The sequence below is a fragment of the Thalassophryne amazonica genome, chromosome 6 (assembly GCF_902500255.1).
Source record: "Thalassophryne amazonica chromosome 6, fThaAma1.1, whole genome shotgun sequence".
Classification (NCBI taxonomy): domain Eukaryota; kingdom Metazoa; phylum Chordata; class Actinopteri; order Batrachoidiformes; family Batrachoididae; genus Thalassophryne; species Thalassophryne amazonica.
The window spans coordinates 93048866-93074297 of record NC_047108.1 but is presented as its reverse complement, the minus strand read 5'-3'; the positions used below and the strand labels follow the sequence as shown (position 1 = coordinate 93074297).

Here is a 25432-nt window from a genome sequence, read left to right as displayed (position 1 = left end):
GGCACAACATGTCGGCAGGCTTTGCTGTGACTGAACAAATAAAGCAAATAAACATAAGAAATTATCAAATACAACACACGAAATGGAGCAGTTGTCGGTTTCTTACTTTGAAAACAGCCCAACAGAAAAATAAATTAGCATTTCACATTTTATCCAACAATCCATTCTGTAGAAACTGTAGCGATCTCAATACCAAAATGACACGACTCAGTTCAAGGACTCAAACACCAAAGCTACAGGGACTCCTTTCTTCTACATTAACTCATAAATGAGAAACATTGCACAGGTTGCATGGTGGATTGGTGGTTAGCACTGTTGCCTCACAGCAAAAAGGTCATGGAATCACTTCCCACTTGGTCCTTTCCGTGTTTACGTGGGTTCCCTCCTGGTGCTCCAGCCTCCTCCCACTTCCAAGACATGCAGCTTAGATGAATGGGTAACTCCAAAATGACCGTAGGTGTGTATGCAACTGTAAATGTGTTTGTCTACATGTAGACAAACACATCCTGAGATAGACTGGCATCCTGTCCAAGGTGTACCCTACCTCATTTCCTGTGATTGCTGGGATGGGTTCCAGCCTCGCCATGACCCTTGATTGGCATGGCGAGGCTGGTGGTTGGCTCTCACTGCGGTATTGTATCACTTCCTGTTCCGGAACACAGCGGTGTTTTGCTGTATCTGTTAGCTGTTTAATCTGCGCAGTTAGAATGATCTAGTTAACTAGATAACGATTTGTTTCACAGTGTAATCTTCACGTGCCTTAACTAAAGCACTCCCTCTGCTGAATCGCCTCTAAATTATTTACACATTATTCACTTTGTGTGTTTTTAGGAATCCGCTAGCTTAGTGCAGCTACTAGCTCTTAGCCGGTTTAGCATGGCAGCTTCTCCTGTCTCTCCTGCACTTTTCTGCTCTGGGTGTGAAATGTTTAGTTATTCCTCGGCCTCCTTTAGCAGTAATGGAACTTGTAATAAGTGTAGCTTATTCGTAGCTTTGGAGGCCAGGCTGGGCGAATTGGAGACTCGGCTCCACACCGTGGAAAATTCTACAGCTAGCCAGGCCCCTGTAGTCGGTGCAGACCAAGGTAGCTTAGCCGCCGTTAGTTTCCCTCTGGCAGATCCCGAGCAGCCGGGAAAGCAGGCCGACTGGGTGACTGTGAGGAGGAAGCGTAGATCTAAACAGAAGCCCCGTGTACACCGCCAACCCGTTCACATTTCTAACCGTTTTCCCCACTCGACGACACACCCGCCGAGGATCAAACTCTGGTTATTGGCGACTCTGTTTTGAGAAATGTGAAGTTAGCGACACCAGCAACCATAGTCAATTGTCTTCCTGGGGCCAGAGCAGGCGACATTGAAGGAAATTTGAAACTGCTGGCTAAGGCTAAGCGTAAATTTGGTAAGATTGTAATTCACGTCAGCAGTAATGACACCCGGTTACGCCAATCGGAGGTCACTAAAGTTAACATTGAATCGGTGTGTAACTTTGCAAAAACAATGTCGGACTCTGTAGTTTTCTCTGGGCCCCTCCCCAATCAGACCGGGAGTGACATGTTTAGCCGCATGTTCTCCTTGAATTGCTGGCTGTCTGAGTGGTGTCCAAAAAATGAGGTGGGCTTCATAGATAATTGGCAAAGCTTCTGGGGAAAACCTGGTCTTGTTAGGAGAGATGGCATCCATCCCACTTTGGATGGAGCAGCTCTCATTTCTAGAAATCTGGCCAATTTTCTTAAATCCTCCAAACCGTGACTATCCAGGATTGGGACCAGGAAGCAGAGTTGTAGTCTTACACACCTCTCTGCAGCTTCTCTCCCCCTGCCATCCCCTCATTACCCCATCCCCGTAGAGACGGTGCCTGCTCCCAGACCACCAATAACCAGCAAAAATCTATTTAAGCATAAAAATTCAAAAAGAAAAAAATAATATAGCACCTTCAACTGCACCACAGACTAAAACAGTTAAATGTGGTCTATTAAACATAAGGTCTCTCTCTTCTAAGTCCCTGTTAGTAAATGATATAATAATTGATCAACATATTGATTTATTCTGCCTTACAGAAACCTGGTTACAGCAGGATGAATATGTTAGTTTAAATGAGTCAACACCCCCGAGTCACACTAACTGCCAGAATGCTCGTAGCGCGGGCTGAGGCGGAGGATTAGCAGCAATCTTCCATTCCAGCTTATTAATTAATCAAAAACCCAGACAGAGCTTTAATTCATTTGAAAGCTTGACTCTTAGTCTTGTCCATCCAAATTGGAAGTCCCAAAAAACAGTTTTATTTGTTATTATCTATCGTCCACGTGGTCGTTACTGTGAGTTTCTCTGTAAATTTTCAGACCTTTTGTCTGACTTAGTGCTTAGCTCAGATAAGATAATTATAGTGGGCGATTTTAACATCCACACAGATGCTGAGAATGACAGCCTCAACACTGCATTTAATCTATTATTAGACTCAATTGGCTTTGCTCAAAATGTAAATGAGTCCACCCACCACTTTAATCATATCTTAGATCTTGTTCTGACTTATGGTATGGAAATTGAAGACTTAACAGTATTCCCTGAAAACTCCCTTCTGTCTGATCATTTCTTAATAACATTTACATTTACTCTGATGGACTACCCAGCAGTGGGGAATAAGTTTCATTACACTAGAAGTCTTTCAGAAAGCACTGTAACTAGGTTTAAGGATATGATTCCTTCTTTATGTTCTCTAATGCCATATACCAACACAGTGCAGAGTAGCTACCTAAACTCTGCAAGTGAGATAGAGTATCTTGTCAATAGTTTTACATCCTCATTGAAGACAACTTTGGATGCTGTAGCTCCTCTGAAAAAGAGAGCTTTAAATCAGAAGTGCCTGACTCCGTGGTATAACTCACAAACTCGCAGCTTAAAGCAGATAACCCGTAAGTTGGAGAGGAAATGGCGTCTCACTAATTTAGAAGATCTTCACTTAGCCTGGAAAAAGAGTCTGTTGCTCTATAAAAAAGCCCTCCGTAAAGCTAGGACATCTTACTACTCATCACTAATTGAAGAAAATAAGAACAACCCCAGGTTTCTTTTCAGCACTGTAGCCAGGCTGACAAAGAGTCAGAGCTCTATTGAGCCGAGTATTCCTTTAACTTTAACTAGTAATGACTTCATGACTTCTTTGCTAACAAAATTTTAACTATTAGAGAAAAAAATTACTCATAACCATCCCAAAGACGTATCGTTATCTTTGGCTGCTTTCAGTGATGCCGGTATTTGGTTAGACTCTTTCTCTCAGATTGTTCTGTCTGAGTTATTTTCATTAGTTACTTCATCCAAACCATCAACATGTCTATTGGACCCCATTCCTACCAGGCTGCTCAAGGAAGCCCTACCATTATTTAATGCTTCGATCTTAAATATGATCAATCTGTCTTTATTAGTTGGCTATGTACCACAGGCTTTTAAGGTGGCAGTAATTAAACCATTACTTAAAATGCCATCACTTGACCCAGCTATCTTAGCTAATTATAGGCCAATCTCCAACCTTCCTTTTCTCTCAAAAATTCTTGAAAGGGTAGTTGTAAAACAGCTTACTGATCATCTGCAGAAGAATGGTCTATTTGAAGAGTTTCAGTCAGGTTTTAGAATTCATCATAGTACAGAAACAGCATTAGTGAAGGTTACAAATGATCTTTTTATGGCCTCAGACAGTGGACTCATCTCTATGCTTGTTCTGTTAGACCTCAGTGCTGCTTTTGATACTGTTGACCATAAAATTTTATTACAGAGATTAGAGCATGCCATAGGTATTAAAGGCACTATGCTGCGGTGGTTTAAATCATATTTATCTAATAGATTACAATTTGTTCAGGTAAATGGGGAATCTTCTTCACAGACTAAGGTTAATTATGGAGTTCCACAAGGTTCTGTGCTAGGACCAATTTTATTCACTTTATACATGCTTCCCTTAGGCAGTATTATTAGACGGCATTGCTTAAATTTTCATTGTTACGCAGATGATACCCAGCTTTATCTATCCATGAAGCCAGAGGACACACACCAATTAGCTAAACTGCAGGATTGTCTTACAGACATAAGGACATGGATGACCTCTAATTTCCTGCTTTTAAACTCAGATAAAACTGAAGTTATTGTACTTGGCCCCACAAATCTTAGAAACATGGTGTCTAACCAGATCCTTACTCTGGATGGCATTACCCTGACCTCTAGTAATACTGTGAGAAATCTGGAGTCATTTTTGATCAGGATATGTCATTCAAAGCGCATATTAAACAAATATGTAAGACTGCTTTTTTGCATTTACGCAATATCTCTAAAATTAGAAAGGTTTTGTCTCAGAGTGATGCTGAAAAACTAATTCATGCATTTATTTCCTCTAGGCTGGACTATTGTAATTCATTATTATCAGGTTGTCCTAAAAGTTCCCTGAAAAGCCTTCAGTTAATTCAAAATGCTGCAGCTAGAGTACTGACGGGGACTAGAAGGAGAGAGCATATCTCACCCATATTGGCCTCTCTTCATTGGCTTCCTGTTAATTCTAGAATAGAATTTAAAATTCTTCTTCTTACTTATAAGGTTTTGAATAATCAGGTCCCTTCTTATCTTAGGGACCTCATAGTACCATATCACCCCAATAGAGCGCTTTGCTCTCAGACTGCAGGCTTACTTGTAGTTCCTAGGGTTTGTAAGAGTAGAATGGGAGGCAGAGCCTTCAGCTTTCAGGCACCTCTCCTGTGGAACCAGCTCCCAATTCGGATCAGGGAGACAGACACCCTCTCTACTTTTAAGATTAGGCTTAAAACTTTCCTTTTTGCTAAAGCTTATAGTTAGGGCTGGATCAGGTGACCCTGAACCATCCCTTAGTTATGCTGCTATAGACTTAGACTGCTGGGGGGTTCCCATAATGCACTGAGTGTTTCTTTCTCTTTTTGCTCTGTATGCACCACTCTGCATTTAATCATTAGTGATTGATCTCTGCTCCCCTCCACAGCATGTCTTTTTCCTGGTTCTCTCCCTCAGCCCCAACCAGTCCCAGCAGAAGACTGCCCCTCCCTGAGCCTGGTTCTGCTGGAGGTTTCTTCCTGTTAAAAGGGAGTTTTTCCTTCCCACTGTCGCCAAGTGCTTGCTCACAGGGGGTTGTTTTGACCTTTGGGGTTTTTACGTAATTATTGTATGGCCTTGCCTTACAATATAAAGCGCCTTGGGGCAACTGTTTATTGCGATTTGGCACTATATAAATAAAATTGAATTGAATTGAAAATCATAACACAGGGCGGGCGATGTGACTGTCACACCACGCACTTGAGCTCTGTACCACATGACACAGTGTCAGTCCTGCGATGCGGCATCCACAAGACACACATATCCGGCAGGACATGCGCGTGGCCGGTTAGACGCACCAGACCAGTAGATGTGGTCATGAGAATAGGAAACTGCTTCATCATTCATGTCATTTCATGACTGTACGTCTGTGAACATGGGTAATCTTTATAGGAACAGACAGATCATACTTGTATTGCCCGCTTGATAAGAGGGATTCAATAAAATGCAGTGTTTTTATATGGTGTGCGGTTTTATTATTTTTTGTAATACATCCATGTCCTTCCTGATATGAGGCAGTTTCCCGCAGCTTTTACAGGACAGCGATTGTAGCTCAGTGGTAAAGTTTCTGACTGGTAATCAGCGCTTTTGGCGCGGGTTTGATTCCCGTGGGTGGCATGTTTTTGTTTTTGTAATTTTTATTTTTCGTATTATAAAGCTGCTGTGTTTCTACTTGCGCAAAACCTTTGCAGCATGTATGTCTTAAATTTTTTATTTACTTTTTCTTCACAGCAGCTGGTGGCACTGTGTTCCTGCGTGCATCGTGCACGCCAGCCCGTGAGCAGTTCGCTCATATGAGCTGCTCTGACGGGTGTCGCCCTGAGTTGAACATATTTTTGAAGGAGCCCTTATGAATTACATTGATGCTGACGTGCAGTGTAGCCGGCTGAGCTCAGCTCAGAGGTATGGAGTGACATTCATGCCATTCATGTCTGAAAGGAAATGCTTTTGAGAAAAACTACAGATTTTGTTTATTTCTATATATGTCCAGAGATCAAGGATCCAGTGACCAATTTCATATTTATTTACTTTAAGACTCAATAAAATGTTGTCGACATAGAAAACCTGTAAAGCCTACTTTTAGTCCACAGAAAATTGACAAATGGTATCGATAAGGGAATCGAGAAGGAATCGAATCGATAAGCCAAATGGACAATGACATCGACATTGATAAAATCTTATCAATACCCATCCCCCGTCATACGGCAGTGCTACTGTGAACCCATTTTGAAGGTCATTGTGAGATATGATGTATTACAAGTATATGTGTTGATGGGAAAATAAAGGGTTAGTTGGACACATATTTAAAGGTTTTGCAGAGAAAGTTGAATGTCAGATGGAGTGTTACATCTTTTTGATGGGATGTGTCAGGGCCAGGATGGTTTGAGTTATGAGCTATTAAAAATATGTAGATGTGACAGGGCTTCTCACGGGGAAAGGCTGATGTGAAGTCTCTGTTGGTTGCTTAGCCAGATCCATAAATAAATGAACACATCAGTGAACGAGTGAAGGGAATATCAGAGGAGACACGCTCCATGATCTTTGAATGAAAACCAGCCCCCAAGAATATTATTTCTTTGGGCCTCTGCCATTAATTGTTTTTCCACTAGACGTCCGTCTTTGTGGGAAGCTTACGTAAACAGAATCAACTTGACAGCCGATTGTCCAGTGGATTGTCTTGATGTCATGGAGATGAGTAGCCAATCAGACAGCTACTCCTCTGCGAGCATGTGTGACCTCACAAAGCGTAAACTTCATTGCCATGTGGGTCAGAGAAATCTGTCAAACTTTTCATTCCAGCCACTCTGGTTTTGAGAACTTCCTACTCCCTCCATATCTCCCAGACTGTACCATACTGGACTGTGTTTCTTAATTTGCATTAATCATTAAATACAAAGACAAATTAAGTATTAAGTAGTCCTATACAGGTCCCGAGGCCCAAAGGTGCTCGTGGTTATCCCTGAAGTTCTATTCAGTTCGTGAGTCCAAGCGGTACTGTAGCATTAGTGTCCAGGACTTCTCTTGATGGGACAGCAGTTTATGTCAGGTTACTCCACCGACCAAATCTGTTACACAGCTACCTGGTGGACTTGGATGAAGCAGATAAAGTAACTTGTCTAAGGGCATAAACAGGTCTCTCAGCACACTGCTGGATTTGAACCCTGGACTATAGCTTGGTATCAATTTCAATTTATTTCCTTTATATAACACCAAATCACAACAAAGCTGCCTCAAGGCGCTTCACACAAGGGTGAGGTTAGACCTTACCCTTACTGGTAGACTAACTTCTATGCCACAGAGCCACCTGTAGCTAATTTTATGCAAATGAGTTTCAATATTTTATTGTTGGAGAACTTGACTGGAAGATATGTGTCGGGTTTAGAATACTGTATCTTTGATAAGAGGAAGAGACAACCAGGCAATAAAACAAGTGAGAGATAGAATTCAATTTAAGCTCGCGAGGAGTGCAGTCAGGCTGTACACCAAAGCTACACTAAAGTCTGGCCTGCGCTCCCGCTCTTTTTATTTAGGACTTCCCTACATACATGGGCGGTACAGCTCCTAAGGGGAAGAGTGATAGCGCATGAGCTGTTGCCACAGAACTGCTGATTGCACAATACATTCAGGATGTTCAGAACCTTTTTAATCTTGGGCTCGATTAAGATGTGTTTAAGACATCTAATGATTAATCACACTTCTTCTGACACAAGGACTGATGTATCACAATCACACTGTGGTTGGAACATTCAATTCTCTATTCTTTATCTCACTGCTCAGCTTCGGCTGCATCCTGCATGAGTCATCTTCACATGTCCTGAAAAAGAGCTTAGCGTGCACACAGAAATACCACAACTTGCAGAAACACGTCATGTCACATATCTTAAGTAACCTTCACCCATCACATCAGTACAATACACTTTATCAGAGCGGAGAGAACACAAAACATGCATGATAAATAAACAGTGTATCCACAGAATCACTCCAACATTTCCCCCTGTTTATCATGCATTCCAACGGTATTACATCTTCACCTAAAAGTAAACAATTGTTACTAAGCAACCACTTCTTATTCAGATTTTCAGCTGCAGGGTCATTAAACAATGGTAAGAATACATTTACACTCGGGAGGTCTTATCGTTGGTGTTGAGGTCATCGTCAGGTTCACCATAATCACCTGGATCAGGGAACAGATCTGGAAGATAGTGGTCATAGTTGTCTTCTTCATCAGTCTCATTATCGTCATCTTCTGGATGGTTACCCAGAAGGGGGTATGCCTGAGCTGAATCTTGTCTGGCTGGTGAGATAGCAGTGGTTATCATTCTATTGACTAGACCACGTAGACAAGGAATACAACAGCATCCACACAAGGTCAGAATTGCAGCAAAAACTGCTATAGATATAAGCACAGAGGAGACCAAAGTGCGATACTTCCCAAACACGTCCAGCCACGAGTCCCAGAATTCGGCATTAACGCCGCTGTGATCCTTCATCTTCTTGTTCAGTGTCTGCAGGCCCTCAATGGCCTGGGTCAGGCTTCCATCGGCTGCTGTGTTGTTCGGTATGAATGTGCAACACTGTTCTCCAAACATTGCACAGACTCCTCCTTTCTCAGTGAGCAGCATGTCCAGGGCTATGCGGTTCTGGAAGGCCATCAGTGAGGTGGCTGCCAGTTGGGAATGTACCGCTTTAAGACCTTCCTCTGTCCAATTTCCCAATTTCTGCACATTGTAGTGGATGTAGTTTATTCTGTCTACGTTCTTATTAATTGAACACCACCAACAGATGGAGGATTCAAATCCAGCTGCTATCTGATCAGCCAGTTTGTACTCATCAGGCACTCCTCTGGGGACTCCTATTGCGTCAATATATGTTGGCTCTCCCTCTCCTTTCCAATCTCTTTTTACTCTATGCCAATTTTCAGGCACCACAGACTTTAGGTGCGTCAACAAGTCCTTGGCTAAAATGGGAATGGCTTTTACTGGGAGGAGTAGGGACACTAAAGCACAGTAGCCTGACACATTCCTAGGCAATCTGTCAAAAATTCTATTATCTCCACACCACCACCACACGTCACTTCGGCTGACTGGTATAAATGAACCGTTTATCTGTATTATTCGACTACACCACTTGTCTTATTACATTTTCAGCTAAAGCTTCATAGGCTAAGAGTGTGTTAACTCATCACGTCAACAGTTCAAGCTTGAACTGGAGTTGTGAGCTTTTCAATATCATCATAATTCTCAACACAGTCATTATAGTTTTCTCCACTAAGGTCTGACTGTTTCAATGCTTGATATTTTGGCATAGTTTGTTGGAAAGCCAGATTACACTGTACAAATGTATTTGACACCATTTTGCCAACCATTGTTTTGATATAAGGGATCACACAACACATGCAAAGTCCAATCAGAATTAGGACTATAATAACTGGTGTCACCATTTTCAATAGTAACTGCCACCATGGTCCTGAAGTCAACCAGGACCAGGGATTCCACCGGTTCACGGCTAGGGTGTCTTTATGCATTGCATCACGAAGTTTATTCAGCTCTTCCAATGCGTCCTGCACATCCACTGAATGAATGGAGTCTGGGATGGAAGTACAGCATGTTGTGTTCAGCAGAACACAAACTCCTCCCTGTGAACCAGTAAGCAAGTCTAAAACCATGCGATTTTGCATCACCATGGTACGTAAAGCATCTATTTCAGTGTTTTGAGCTGCTACTATTTTCTCAGTTACATTCATGAACAGACCCAATCGATAATTCAGAGTTTCAATCATTAATGATTTTTTTTTTCCACTCCTATCCAGGGGAACAATGAATGTGCTATTTTATCTCCTACAGACCACAATTTTTGGTCCTTTGGTACATCCGAGCCCCACATGTGATCATGTGGTAACACATCTGGGTATATCAATCTCCTCCGTCTGGTGCTGCCATTCTTCTCTGTGGAGGTCCTTGGCAGTACCACATATGTATGGTCAGTCACCTGGGTAGGTGCACACACACCACCCCAATTTGGTGGGAGACTCATGTACAGTCTGGAACCACAAAGCCAATAGATGTCATCATTCACCGGAGTACCATTTACAGGTGGTAGCAAAAACTTACTAACATAAGCACATGCTTCATCCGTTCCCCATGGACAGGAGCCTGTATAATTACATCCCCGTCCAATGTGATGAAGATAAGTACCATCCACATATTATGTTTTGGTTAGGCTTAAATTATTTGATAAAACATACGTTTGGGTACACAGACGTTTCTTAATTTTACCTACAGTTTTATTCCCTGTCCCGTAAAAGCAAATCTGGAATGGCCGTTGTGATGACAATTTAACGTGATGATATTTTTGCATTTCCCTTCAGTCTAGTCAATGGAGCAGCACTTGGGCACGCTTGTACGTCCTCTGTTGAAATCCCTATCATATAAGTGGTTGCACTGAGGCAAGTGGTGTTACATCTTATCAGATTTGCTGAGAACTGCTGCCCCCCGAAATACAGTTTGATTATGCATCCGTATGATAAGACATTCTGTCACCCTAGCAGGGTACGGTTTAGCCGTCAGAGCTGGGTGTGTTGAGGATATAGGCATTTGCGAACAAACATAACAATTAGTAACGTAATTCCATAGCCAATAAATGAACATCTCTGTACCACAAATTAGTATGGTATATGAGGGTGTCCATCTGTCTCATTCACATTATGAATAAACCTCTTCTGACGTTGCTTGCGTTGTTCTCTGGCTCGGTCCACAGTGAGCTGCAATTCTTGGGACAACCACCAGGCCAGGAATCCGAGGAGCACGAAACACTAAGATCACAACGCAACCGGCTGCCCTACCAACAGTCCGGCAGCGGCGGCGCTGAGCACGCCGCTCCGGGGTCTGCTGTAGTTCAGTCATGATTGCTAGGATACAGTGTTGTTAACCAACCTCACCTAATAGTGCAAGGATCTCCCTGCTTCACTGGCATTGAGACAATCTATTGCTAATTAAATAGACTCCCTTTGTAGCCAGACTTCCCCTTACACTGTGGAGGCAGCCAACACACGCTGTATCTTACAGTGACTTAGATGTATCCACGTTGATCTCTCCGCTATCTTTACTGCAGTTGGTGTTGTTAACAGCACTTGGTATGGACCTTCCCAACGAGGACTGGACCAGTTCTTCCTCTTAATCACTCTGATGAACACCCAGTCTCCTGGCTGGACTACTGGAAGGCCGTCCTGTGGAAGATCAAAATTATTCGGCAGTAAATGTGTTTAAGTTATCTCTTTCTGTGTTAATGTCTTTTTCATAAAATCTGCTAATGTTTGTTCCTCATCTGCTGTTTTAGTATCCATGTCAAAAATTGGTAGACGATATGGTCGTCCATAAAGTATCTCAAATGGTGTTAAACCTGATGGTGTTGGTGTTATTCTCATATACAATTTTACTAGGTCCAAACATTCAATCCAGGTTCGTTTTGTCTCTTCTATACATTTCCTTAATCTTATTTTTATTGTGCCCTTTGTCCTTTCCACTAATCCTGCACTTTGTGGGTGATAAGCACAATGATGTTTTAACTTAATTTTCATGTGTTCTGCTACTCTTTGTACAACTTCATTTACAAAATGTGTTCCATTATCACTGTACAATGTCTCTGGTATTCCATAATACGGAATAATTGTCTTACACAGTGCTTTTGCTACTGTTAAAGCATCTGCTTTTTGTGATGGAACAATTTCTACCCATTTTGAAAAGGCATCAATTAATACTAGACAGTATTGATAAGGTCCACATCGATTTAGTTCAATAAAGTCCATATGAACAATTTGAAAAGGATACTGTGGTTTTGGGAATTGCCCTCTCCGGGGTCTTATACTTCCCTGTGGGTTGTGTTTCAATCAGGTAACACAGGCTTTACAAAAATTTTTTGAGTATAAATTAAATCCATAGGTAGTAAAGTATTGGTCTACCATATATACCATCCCCCCTGTCGACACACCCATGTGTCGCAATTGCAGCTGCTTTGAATAAGCTTTTGGGTAGGATGAGTTTGTTATGTATACAATAAAGTCCTTTGGGGTTTGGGGTTGCCCCATTTTTCAACCACAAATGTCGTTCCTGCGCTGGTGCCTGTTTTTGCATATCCAATAAAAGGTCAGAATCTATTAATGGTTCATTGTCTGTCTGAGCAGGTAGGAGCGTGGCGGGATTCAAGGTGTTGCATCTTTCAGTGGTAATGTGTGGCTGAGACAATAACATTGCTGTATAAGCTATCTGTCTAGCAGGCGATAAGAATGTATCCAAACGTTTGGAATAATAGCCAACTGGTTTATTTTTATTACCATGTTGTTGTAGCAAGACTGCACACATGAATCCCCGTTTTGTGTCCACCATGAGAGTGAATGGCTTGGCATAATTGGGCAGAGATAATACTGTGGAACTCACAAGTTCTTGTTTAAGAGCTGTAAACTGTTCTTCAGCTTCTTTATTCCACTGTATTTTGTCAGTCATAGCCATTGGTATAGAGTGTATTAAATCCTGCAATTTCTGCACCATCTCTGCATAACATGGAATCCAATGCAATAATTACAGATACCTAGAAAAGTCATCATTTCCTTTTTCTGCTTCAGGTTTTAACGGATATTGTTTGATCCGTGGTCTCCAATCAGATCGTGGCTTCATTTTGACTGGCGGAATATTTTTCAACAGTCCTACATCTGTGGGTGCATTCACCCAGAGATGAGGAGGCAGTTTGGCCAATAAAGTCTCATCTTCCTGTGTCAACAACACAGATGTTGTTAAATTTCAATCATCCAGATCTACTTCATGTATCACCGGTGTCGTCCAAGCACTTACAAACTTGTATTTCCGATACAAGCCTGTGGATGGACTGAAATCCCACACCGACATTGCATCTGCTTCATGCCAATCAGTTGCTTCCTCAGCTATTTTAACAATTCTTCCAAGGTCCTTCCAGGACTGAGTGTCTGCCCTTGTCAGTGAAATATGCGGCACAGCCTCAGGTTTTCCTCTGTACCATTTGTCTGCACTTTGGGTCAGCACTACACTACACACAGAGGTGGTTTTTCTGTCTGTGTATAGGTGTGCTACTGTCTGTAATTCTGATGGAATTTTCAGAAATCCTGCTCCATACCTTTCATCCTTTTGTGGAGTGAATAGCATAGTTATGTGTAGATCTTTAGGTGACATCATTACTACATGTTCTCTGTTTTCACAGGTCATCAGACCTTCCTCCAATAATTGTTCAGTTTGTCTCAACTCCGACAGATCCAAAGAGTACTGCCAGGCCTGGGCCAAATTTGTATATACAGTAGCGGGCTGCCTTTTTTGTTTTCAGATTTCTTTCTGCGTGTATGGCGTGGTCTACATACTCTTGTAACCCAGCTGTTGGGAGCGTTATCATGTGTTTGTCTACCCATGCTCGGATATCTGATCTGGAGTTGGCATGGAGTGCATTTTTCAATTGTTGTTCATACACGCTATCATTTTTCAGTGGTAGAAGACCACTGTGCACTTTAAAAACTTTTTCCATTCGATGTCGATAGTCTTCGAATGGTTCATCATCTTTCTGTTTTGTGCGATTTATTTCTGTGTAATTTGACTTCTGCTGGTATTTCTGCTTAATTCTCAGCAATAGTGCGGCCAATCGATCTTCCAATTCCTGACTATCATGGGTTAATGGAGTGTGGTCTGCCTCTGCAGGATCCCAATCTCCTTTTACATCAGCCCAATCCTTTGTCACAGTTGCCATTATGACTTGTTGAACTTCATCCCCTCTAAGATTGTAGGATTTAACCAAAGCGGTTACGTCAATAATGTACTGGGCTACATCTTCTCGTGGGGGAGTTACACCTTTCACAGCTGCCTTAACGTCTGCTTGTGTCCAAGTTCGGTACACAAGAATAGTTCTTGGTCCTAACGTATGTGGATTTGCCACATGAATCATTGGATAGACTCCTGATCCACCTGGTTCCTGATCAGCCGGTGGGGCTGATGGTCCAGGTTGTTTTTCTTCATCTTTTGGTGTTTTGGATCGTGTTCTCATGACGTGTTGTGTAGGGTCTACATATGATGGGGGTTGTCCCTGTGGTAAATCTGGATAGAGTTTATTCTCCTTTATTTCAGCTTCTGGCTGACTATGTTTTGTAGTATCCAATTTTACTACCATTTCTACTTTTGGAGCCGCAGGCCCTGTCTCATTATCTTCTTGTCTGTGAAACATCACGTTCCCCTGCTCCTTCTTATCATTTACTGTTTCTTTCTGTCTTTCCTTTGCTTCTCTAAGGCCCTTCTTTCATTTCTCAACTTCTCTTTCCCATGCTACAATTTCACCTTGACCTTCTTTTTCTTTTTTTTTTTTCACTTGTTCCACACTTCTTCTCAATACTGTTCTTTAGTTTAGTTAATGACTCTTTCTGCAGGCGTCCATCAAATCCATGATCTTTTATCCACTTATCTAAGTGTTTTGTTGAATTTGGATCAATTTTATTCATGTATATCCAATCTTTTGTTTTTAGATCGTCCCGGGACTTAGGTCTCTCATTTTTACTGTTAGATTTTCCCATTTTGTGTTTTCAGAATGTTTTAGACCAGTGATGGTTTTGCCCCTACAGGGTCCTAATCCACTGGTGTTGTTACAATCACAGGGTAGTAATCAACTATTCTGAGAAGTGCGTTCCCTTTCGCCACCCCGGAGGGCACGGGAAGGCCTTGCCTTTGCTTCTTCTCAAAACTTACTACTTACTTTCCTGTGAGATTTTCATAGAGGGGAGTCGAAGTGACTCCACACTCTCACTCAGTCACCTTTATTACACTCACACACAGTTATTTTATTTACACAAATACATAGAAACACTTTTAATAACCGTACGCGTATTCTTAGGCCAGGGGAGCTCGCCCTCCCGTGGAATTTAACTAATGTCCTGCATTAGGGGACTCCACCATCCCTGCGAGGTTTAACTGCCTTTTCACTGTGCACTTATTTCCCTGTTTAACCGTGACTTTCTGTCACTATTTCACTATTTCAACATTTCTATTTTACGCAGCCTACTGCCACCATTCACAACAACAATTTTATCAGAATCAAATTCTATACTCACACTCCTGTCGGTCTCTTTCCCTCTCGGTGATCCCGTCAACCTTTCAGATCCCAGCCAATGGATTGAGCCAGTCCTGTCAAAGGGTCTGAGTTACCTTGGCGAAGGATTTCTCTGGTGTCGATCACGCTCGCTGGAACCGTCAGGTCTGTTGGGATCCCGGACGTGCCCCCAGTCTTTGTCGGGTTTAGAATACTGTATCTTTGATAAGAGGAAGAGACAACCAGGCCTTAAAACAAGTGAGAGATAGAATTCAATTTAAGCTCGCGAGGAGTGCAGTCAGGCTGTACACCAAAGCTACACTAAAGTCTGGCCTGCGCTCCCGCTCTTTTTATTTAGGACTTCCCTACATACATGGGCGGTACAGCTCCTAAGGGGAAGAGTGATAGTGCGTGAGCTGTTGCCGCAGAACTGCTGATTGCACAATACATTCAGGATGTTCAGAACCTTTTTAATCTTGGGCTCGATTAAGATGTGTTTAAGACATCTAACGATTAATCACACTTCTTCTGACACAAGGACTGATGTATCACAATCACACTGTGGTTGGAACATTCAATTCTCTATTCTTTATCTCACTGCTCAGCTTCGGCTGCATCCTGCATGAGTCATCTTCACATGTCCTGAAAAAGAGCTTAGCGTGCACACAGAAATACCACAACTTGCAGAAACACGTCATGTCACATATCTTAAGTAACCTTCACCCATCACATCAGTACAATACACTTTATCAGAGCGGAGAGAACACAAAACATGCATGATAAAATAAAACAGTGTATCCACAGAATCACTCCAACAATATGCTCTACATACGTGATACTTCGAGATAGTTTCTGTGTCTCCATTTGTAGCCCTAAAATATAGAATAAACTGACGGAGGAACTCAAGCAATGTCCAAATATTATTCAGTTTAAATATCAATATAAAGAAATGATGCTCTCTAGATATTTGACTGATGAAGAAAAATGAGTTTGTGCTCTATGAGTTGCTGAATTGTGAATGTAGTTTGTTCGGTAACATTGGGATTGTGTCCTATGAGTTGCAGTGATTGAGCAGTTGAAATAGGGAGTGCGAATAAACAGGTTTTTGCTTCCCCCCACTCCTTTTCAGACTGGATTTAACTGGATGTATGTATATTTTTTGTTTTATATACATATGTACAATTTTTATCTCTTTGGTTAATGGAGTAGGCATCTACTAGCTTTGCTTCTGCCTAACCCCTTTTGGCCGCATGGGTGCGCTATTGGACTATTTTCTCTTTTTCTTTGTTGGACTATTTTCCCTTTTTCTTTCTTTGTATGTCTTGTTAATTGCTTGGATCCATATGTGCCAAAATCAGTTCAGTGTGTAAACACTCTCAAAGTTCAAACCAAAAGTAAGTCCAGTATTATAGAATGAAACCAAAGATCAAAACCTGTTTTCAGGCCCAAACATTTGTTTGAGAAATAAAAATAGAATATTTTCCTATAAATAATTATGATGGCTTTTAGAACTAACAAATTTAATTTTAACGATCAACCTACGACATTAGACACATAAGAAATTATTAATGGTGACTGACCAGTATTTCACAGTTCCTCTGATCGCGCCTCTTCGTCCTGGCGCCACTGTCACGTCTTTTCCACTGAGTCACACCTCGGTGCAAGTGTCTTTTTCCAAGTGAAGAACACAGTTATGGGTAGTTGTTGGCACTCTTTTTTCTTCTGGGCGAGAAGATTCTTATAAACAGACACACGCAGAACACAATGCACGTGCTGTTTCTTCGCTTACTGCCTCCGGTGTTACCGTTGTGGGACGGATGCGGGACTCGCAAAGAAGCCAAGTCATTAAAAAGATACAAACTTCTCTCAGTGGCCACGGAGCTCTGCGGCTGCGGTTACAGAGACCATGCAGCGCTGCGGATTTTTCTGCAAGAATTCTATCCTTGCGGGCTGCTGGAGCGCTCTGCATCAAAACAGCAAGCGTAGTCTCTGGACCTTTTGCCAGATTTTGGCTGCAACTCCGCACAGCAGACAGCGGGGCGGTGTGAGTGGCCCGCTGCAGCACTTACCGAGCCCGCAGACTCGATTAGCACATCGGAGGCAGTGAGAGCAATTGCAGTGATGCCGACCAGCCCGCCTGATGAGGACACAGAACACAATGCACTCTTAAAAAAAAAAAAAGAAGAAGAAGCATGCAAAATTGCACAAAAAAAAGAAAAAAAAAAATCCGCGAAACTACGAGGCCGCGAAAGGTGAACAGCGATATAGCAAGGGACCACTGTATATACGTATATATATATATACAGAGTTGTAGTCTTACACACCTCTCTGCAGCTTCTCTCCCCCTGCCATCCCCTCATTACCCCATCCCCGTAGAGACGGTGCCTGCTCCCAGACCACCAATAACCAGCAAAAATCTATTTAAGCATAAAAATTCAAAAAGAAAAAATAATATAGCACCTTCAACTCCACCACAGACTAAAACAGTTAAATGTGGTCTATTAAACATTAGATCTCTCTCTTCTAAGTCCCTGTTAGTAAATGATATAATAATTGATCAACATATTGATTTATTCTGCCTTACAGAAACCTGGTTACAGCAGGATGAATATGTTAGTTTAAATGAGTCAACATCCCCGAGTCACACTAACTGCCAGAACGCTCGTAGCATGGGCCGAGGCGGAGGATTAGCAGCAATCTTCCACTCCAGCTTATTAATGAATCAAAAACCCAGACAGAGCTTTAATTCATTTGAAAGCTTGACTCTTATTCTTGTCCATCCAAATTGGAAGTCCCAAAAACCAGTTTTATTTGTTGTTATCTATCGTCCACCTGGTCATTACTGTGAGTTTCTTTGTGAATTTTCGGACCTTTTGTCTGACTTAGTGCTTAGCTCAGATAAGATAATTAAAGTGGGCGATTTTAACATCCACACAGATGCTGAGAATGACAGCCTCAACACTGCATTTAATCTATTGTTAGACTCGACTGGCTTTGCTAAAAATGTAAATGAGTCCACCCACCACTTTAATCATATCTTAGATCTTGTTCTGACTTATGGTATGGAAATTGAAGACTTAACAGTATTCCCTGAAAACCCCCTTCTGTCTGATAATTTCTTAATAACATTTACATTTACTCTGATGGACTACCCAGCAGTGGGGAATAAATTTCATTACAGTAGAAGTCTTTCAGAAAGCGCTGTAACTAGGTTTAAGGATATGATTCCTTCTTTATGTTCTCCAATGCCATATACCAACACAGGGCAGAGTAGCTACCTAAACTCTGTGAGTGAGATAGATTATCTCGTCCATAGTTTTATATCCTCTTTGAGGGCAACTTTGGATGCTGTAGCTCCTCTGAAAAGAGAACCTTAAATCAGAAGTGCCTGACTCTGTGGTATAACTCACAAACTCGCAGCTTAAAGCAGATAACCCGTAAATTGGAGAGGAAATGGCATCTCACTAATTTAGAAGATCTTCACTTAGCCTGGAAAAAGAGTCTGTTGCTCTATAAAAAAAGCCCTCCATAAAGCTAGGACATGTTACTACTCATCACTAATTGAGGAGAATAGGAGCAACCCCAGGTTTCTTTTCAGCACTGTAGCCAGGTTGACAAAGAGTCAGAGCTCTATTGAGCTGAGTATTCCTTTAACTTTAACAGGTAATGACTTCATGACTTTCTTTGCTAATAAAATTTTAACTATTAGAGAAAAAATTACTCATAACCATCCCAAAGACGTATCGTTCTCTTTGGCTGCTTTCAGTGATGCCGGTATTTGGTTAGACTCTTTCTCTCCGATTGTTCTGTCTGAGTTATTTTCATTAGTTACTTCATCCAAACCATCAACATGTCTATTAGACCCCATTCCTACCAGGCTGCTCAAGGAAGCCCTACCATTAATTAATGCTTCGGTCTTAAATATGATCAATCTATCTTTATTAGTTGGCTATGTACCACAGGCTTTTAAGGTGTCAGTAATTAAACCATTACTTAAAAAGCCATCACTTGACCCAGCTATCCTAGCTAATTATAGGGTTTTAGAATTCATATAGTACAGAAACAGCATTAGCGAAGGTTACAAATGATCTTCTTATGGCCTCAGACAGTGGACTCATCTCTGTACTTGTTCTGTTAGACCTCAGTGCTGCTTTTGATACTGTTGACCATAAAATTTTATTACAGAGATTAGAGCATGCCATGGGTATTAAAGGCACTGCGCTGCAGTGGTTTGAATCATATTTATCTAATAGATTACAATTTGTTCATGTAAATGGGGAATCTTCTTCACAGTCTAAGGTTAATTATGGAGTTCCACAAGGTTCTGTGCTAGGACCAATTTTATTCACTTTATACATGCTTCCCTTAGGCAGTATTATTAGACAGCATTGCTTAAATTTTCATTGTTACGCAGATGATCCCAGCTTTATCTATCCATGAAGCCAGAGTACACACACCAATTAGCTAAACTGCAGTCATTTTTGATCAGGATATGTCATTCAATGCGTATATTAAACAAATATGTAGGACTGCTTTTTTGCATTTGCGCAATATCTCTAAAATTAGAAAGGTTTTGTCTCAGAGTGATGCTGAAAAACTAATTCATGCATTTATTTCCTCTAGGCTGGACTATTGTAATTCATTATTATCAGGTTGTCCTAAAAGTTCCCTGAAAAGCCTTCAGTTAATTCAAAATGCTGCAGCTAGAGTACTGACAGGGACTAGAAGGAGAGAGCATATTCACCCATATTGGCTTCTCTTCATTGGCTTCCTGTTAATTCTAGAATATAATTTAAAATTCTTCTTCTTACTTATAAGGTTTTGAATAATCAGGTCCCATCTTATCTTAGGGACCTCATAGTACCATATCACCCCAATAGAGCGCTTCGCTCTCAGACTGCAGGCTTACTTGTAGTTCCTAGGGTTGTTAAGAGTAGAATGGGAGGCAGAGCCTTCAGCTTTCAGGCTCCTCTCCTCTGGAACCAGCTCCCAATTCGGATCAGGGAGACAGACACTCTCTCTACTTTTAAGATTAGGCTTAAAACTTTCCTTTTTGCTAAAGCTTATAGTTAGGGCTGGATCAGGTGACCCTGAACCATCCCTTAGTTATGCTGCTATAGACTTAGACTGCTGGGGGGTTCCCATGATGCACTGTGTGTTTCTTTCTCTTTTTGCTCTGTATGCACCACTCTGCATTTAATCATTAGTGATTGATCTCTGCTCCCCCCCCACAGCATGTCTTTTTCCTGGTTCTCTCCCTCAGCCCCAACCAGTCCCAGCACAAGACTGCCCCTCCCTGAGCCTGGTTCTGCTGGAGGTTTCTTCCTGTTAAAAGGGAGTTTTTCCTTCCCACTGTTGCCAAGTGCTTGCTCACAGGGGGTCGTTTTGACCGCTGGGGTTTTTCCGTAATTATTGTATGGCTTTGCCTTACAATATAAAGCGCCTTGGGGCAACTGTTTGTTGTGATTTGGTGCTATATAAATAAAATTGATTTGATTTGATTTGATATATGTGTGATTTCACACAACTTTTCCAAGTTAATCACTGAACTGCTCACACATTAAAATGACCTTTTGCTGACATGAAGAATGTGAGAGCATAAGCCTTGTTTTTACTAAGCACAGATGTACATTTTAGTCAACAGAACAGTCTTGGGCAGGGGATGATGTGGCCTGTACACTTGCCCAAGGTTGGCGCTGTTATGTTTCATTTCTGATAACAATTCATATCAATGTCTTCTGTAATATGTCGATATGCAACCTTTCTATGTTGGTATGCAACTTTGCTTCAATAAATTCAGGAGGTGAGTGGGCGGGCCCTTCAGAACTGACTGACGAGGGTCATGCCCGCCGGCTCTCTCTCTTGATCAGGAAAGAAATTCAGTGTTTCCTGCATCATTCTCTGCAATAATTTGAGCTGTCTCTTTTACCAGGTTTAACCCTGACAGCGGTATTATAAAAAATGTGAGCCTGGACCAGGAAGTGCCATTACTGTGCTCTCTGACCACTTTTCTAGATCTAGTTTACTCGTAAACAACCATAACAGGCTGCTTTCTGAACTCACGGCATGCACACGCCATGTTTCATTTAGCCTACGAATTTTTAAGTCGCAACCCTAGGTAAGACCCGTATTCCACATGGCACTGCAAGCTGAAAAATAAATTGAACTTTTCCAAGATTGCTGTAAAACATATGCAGTCCACCAAACAAACCTTATGGAAGAGAACAGTTAACATTTGGCCCTCACAGCCTCTTCATGTGGTTGTGAAGGTCGATTTTGGAGCCACAGGTGGGGCAAACATGCCATGATGTTGGGGTGATACTGCCTGCTCACTGGGCAGTGGTCAACACTGGTAGTGGCTTGCACTGTTGCCTCACAGCAAGAAGGTCATGGATTCGATTCCCACCTGTGGCCTTTGGAGTTGGCATGTTGTCCCCATGTTTGCGTGGATTTCCTCCAGGTGCTCCGGTTTCCTCCCACTTTTAAAGATATGCAGGTTAGGTGAACTGGAAAATTTATAGCTGTCCAGGTCTCCCTTTCAAAAAGAGGTCTCGATCTCAATGAGACTAACCTGGTTAAATTAAATTAAAAAAAAGAAATTAAATAAAAAAATCATTGGGACTAAAGATTTCACTGCTGTTGCAACTAAAGGCAGCTATCTTGGATTGTGAACTCTTTGAATGGGGGCATAACTGGAAGTTCAGATGTCCAGGTACAAATGGAATCTATCATAACTAGGAAGCTAGATGACTATCCAGTTATTAAATTTAGAATTATGCAAACTGAATGCAAAGTGATGCAGACTCACTGCATTACCTTTGCGGTGTGGTGGGTGGAGGAGAAAATCAGACAACCTGTGTGGATGGTTTCACCTCCCTTCAAGGGATAAGCAGCACATGAGAAATGTTTCTTGTCACCCTTCAGCACTCTGTTGAGCCCAGAGGGTTATTAATCAGTATGAGGTGCTTTTTGATATGTATTTCATGCAGATCTGGCTTTGATGTCCTGTATCTGTATATATTTTCTTTCATCTCTCTTATATAAACTGAGTGGCACAGTGTAGCTGAAAATATACAAAGTCAGATAGATTAAAGCTGCCTCGGGGAAGCTATAAATGACTAAATGACCCCGCTTTCCATACATTTCCTGCTGTCACAGTGTGGCAATTCAACAACACTCCTCATGCAGATTGGCCCCATTAACAATTCAACTAAGTGCAAAAGACATCTGTTGGAAACACTGATTTTCAAAGAGTTGTCAATTTACTTTTACTTTTAATAGTTTTTGGACAAGTACCTACTTCACCTTTCATCTTAGGAGTGCCATCCAAATGGATGTGTGAATGTGCAAATGTCAAGAAGATTACAGATTCAGAGTGAATTTGCTGATTACACTTTGAATTTACACCCGCTTTAAGATAAAAGTTGAAGCTGTGGTTTCAAGCTGATGAGGAAGCTTATACAGGTAGCACTCTGCTCAATTAAGCCAGCCTCGGATGTCTATATGATCATCAAAGTGTTCATAGGAGAGGTCACTAAAATACAGCATAGCTTCAAAACCCCGTGTTTTGAATTTTTTGTGGTTTTCTGGGCTCTCTCTCAAGAAAATGAGATAATATTGACAAAGTACATAGACTATAGCTTGATGTAGGGATTCAACCAATAATTAGACCAGAAAAAAAGAAAAATCAATTCCAGGATTATTTGATATCAGCCAGTTTTTATCATTTAGCCTATAAGTATGCCATGTGCCTTCATTAGGAGGGTTATTCCTTGATAGAACTGCAGTAATTTTCTCATGCCCATGCTGTTAGCCCTCTCCTTTGAAGCTGGGATATTGATAAGCCTCTCAATGGGCTGTGATAAAATCCCCTCTTCAACCCTGATTAGAATGATTCATTTTCATTAACACACACACTCCACATCGACACCACCTTTCCGCAAAGCGGTGGCTGGAAAAACTACATATGAAGTTATAGAATCAATCGCTGTCTTCTTTGCTGTATTCACCTACAGCGGTAGCTCCACTTCATGTTTTTCTCAACACTTGCATTGTTGTTGTTGTTGTTTCAGCCTAACTGGAAACACCTTTTTGAAAAATAAATGGAAATCTGACACAAATGCAGAATGTGGTTTATTTAATTTAATTTATTTAAAAAAAAATTAATTATATAGCACCAAATCACAACAAAGTTGCCTCAAGGTGCTTCACACAAGTAAGGTCTAACTTTACCAACCCCTAGAGCAAGCACACAGGCAACAGCGGTAAGGAAACACTCCCAATGGTGATTTGAGGAAGAAATCTCAAGCAGACCAGACTCAGAGGGGTGACCCACTACCTGGGCCATGGTACTGACACACTTGACAGTAGAAATATACAGAAAATTTTGGGAGTCCATGCTGATGTCCAGGATGGGAGGTTGGCTGGGGAGGGGAGGGGTGTGGGGTTTCGGGTCAACACATCCCGTCTATTTCATGACCATTGCAGAAGACACCCACTCCCACTTCTGGATGGAGCCGCACTTCGGACAGAGAGAAAAAACAAAATCAGACAGCAGAAAGACAACAAACAAGGTATAATATGTCAGCATTAAGCAACAAGCAATCAGAATAAATACTAATTGTATGTTTATGTATATTAATGAGGCTTCAGAGGCCTTCATGCTCTACAACTTTGGATGAGCATAAATACTTCCACATGAAAGCCTTAAGGGGGTGGATGGTATCTGAAACACAAATGGTTTCTCCAGGTTTTTTTTTTTTTCAGATCAGACATGTTTGCAGACTGTGTATCAATAGTGTTAACATTTGTCATTAAATGTTACGAAGATCTGTAGTAATCTTATCTTTAACCTCCATTTTTCACATCTGACTTACATTACCTCCATTTTGCATTTATCTAACTCATCTCCAAAATATAACCAGAGATTTGCCTTTGGCGACTTCATTAGCGCATTTTCTGCTAAAGCCTAGTGTCCATATGTTCTCGTTAGTTTCCAGGTGGGCTCCAGATAAAAAAATCGGGAAGCAAACGGCATCTGAAGCCGCAAAAAAGGGCAAAGCTGAAGCTGGCAGCGACCTTGCCACTGGTGACACATATTCACAGGATGGTATATTTTGCCGTGTGCTTGCTGCACAGGTGTGGTGAGTTTTAGGATAACATAGAGTACACCTAAGACTTCTACTGAAAACATACTAATGGAGACCAAAGGAATACTCCCGTATTTTCCGCACCATAAGGTGCACCTAAAAGCCTTAAATTTTCACAAAAATCGGCCGTGCGCCCTATAATCCAGTGCGCCTTATGTGTGCACTGAATTCCAAAATCTGTAAAAACGACCGACGTTGTCTTTGACCGTTGGAATATCAGACCGTTTCCCGCTGACACAAGGACGTAATACGTAAAGTACGTACGCTAGCAGGCTAGAGTATGTACCCTGGCACCGATAAACCAATCGGAGAACATTATGTAATACGTAAAGTACGTACGCTGGTAGCGTAGAGTATGTATGCTGCCCGTGATAAACCAATCAGAGAAGAGCCCGTGAGTCCGTGGTACGTACAGTTACCTCCGCCACTCCTCCGGTAGTTACCGTATACTACAGGTATCCTGCAAAACAACATTTGTTTGTCTAAGGATCCCCGAAAATGGCACCAGCGAAGAGACATGCTTACGAGGCACAATTCAAACTGCAGGCTATCAGTTACGCGGTTGTTCATGGGAATAGAGCAACTGCGAGAGGAAACAAGAAAATGAACTGCGCCAAGTTACAAAAACCAAACAGAGTTTCTGCAGAAACAAAGTGAGGTGGCTACAGCTAGAAGACCAGCTGTTCAATTCAGACACAGAAGATGAAGACTTCGATGGATTTGTGACAGAACCATAATAAAAAAATAATGTGAGTACCATATTGTTAAATACCGGTAGTTCAAAGTTGTTAAAAAATTAAAATAAACTCACCGTTTTGCTTCTGTGACCTTTTTTTTTTTTTTTTTTTGTAGACTATATGTTTTAGCGTGCGCCTTTTGTAAGGGCTAAGTACCAGCTAATTGAGGCTGCGCCTTATAATGTGGTGCGCCTTTTGTAAGGGTTAAGTACCCGCTAATTGAGGGTGCGCCTTATAATCTGGTGCATTTTATGGTGCAGAAAATATGGTACGTTCTTGACATCCTGGACCTACAAATAAATGCATCCTAGTCATGAAATCTTAAAACTAAAGACCTAGTACAAGAGACAGGGCCAGAATTAAC

General features: G+C 41.6%; 1 long non-coding RNA gene across 1 annotated transcript; it reads left to right on the top strand.

The window, feature by feature from the left end:
• Positions 1–460: 460 nt before the first annotated feature.
• Positions 461–23558, top strand: LOC117511682. Its single transcript, XR_004561040.1, has 3 exons — positions 461–471; positions 7347–7352; positions 23452–23558. It is a non-coding gene; the product is annotated as an uncharacterized LOC117511682 (long non-coding RNA).
• The last annotated feature ends 1874 nt before the right edge of the window (positions 23559–25432 follow it).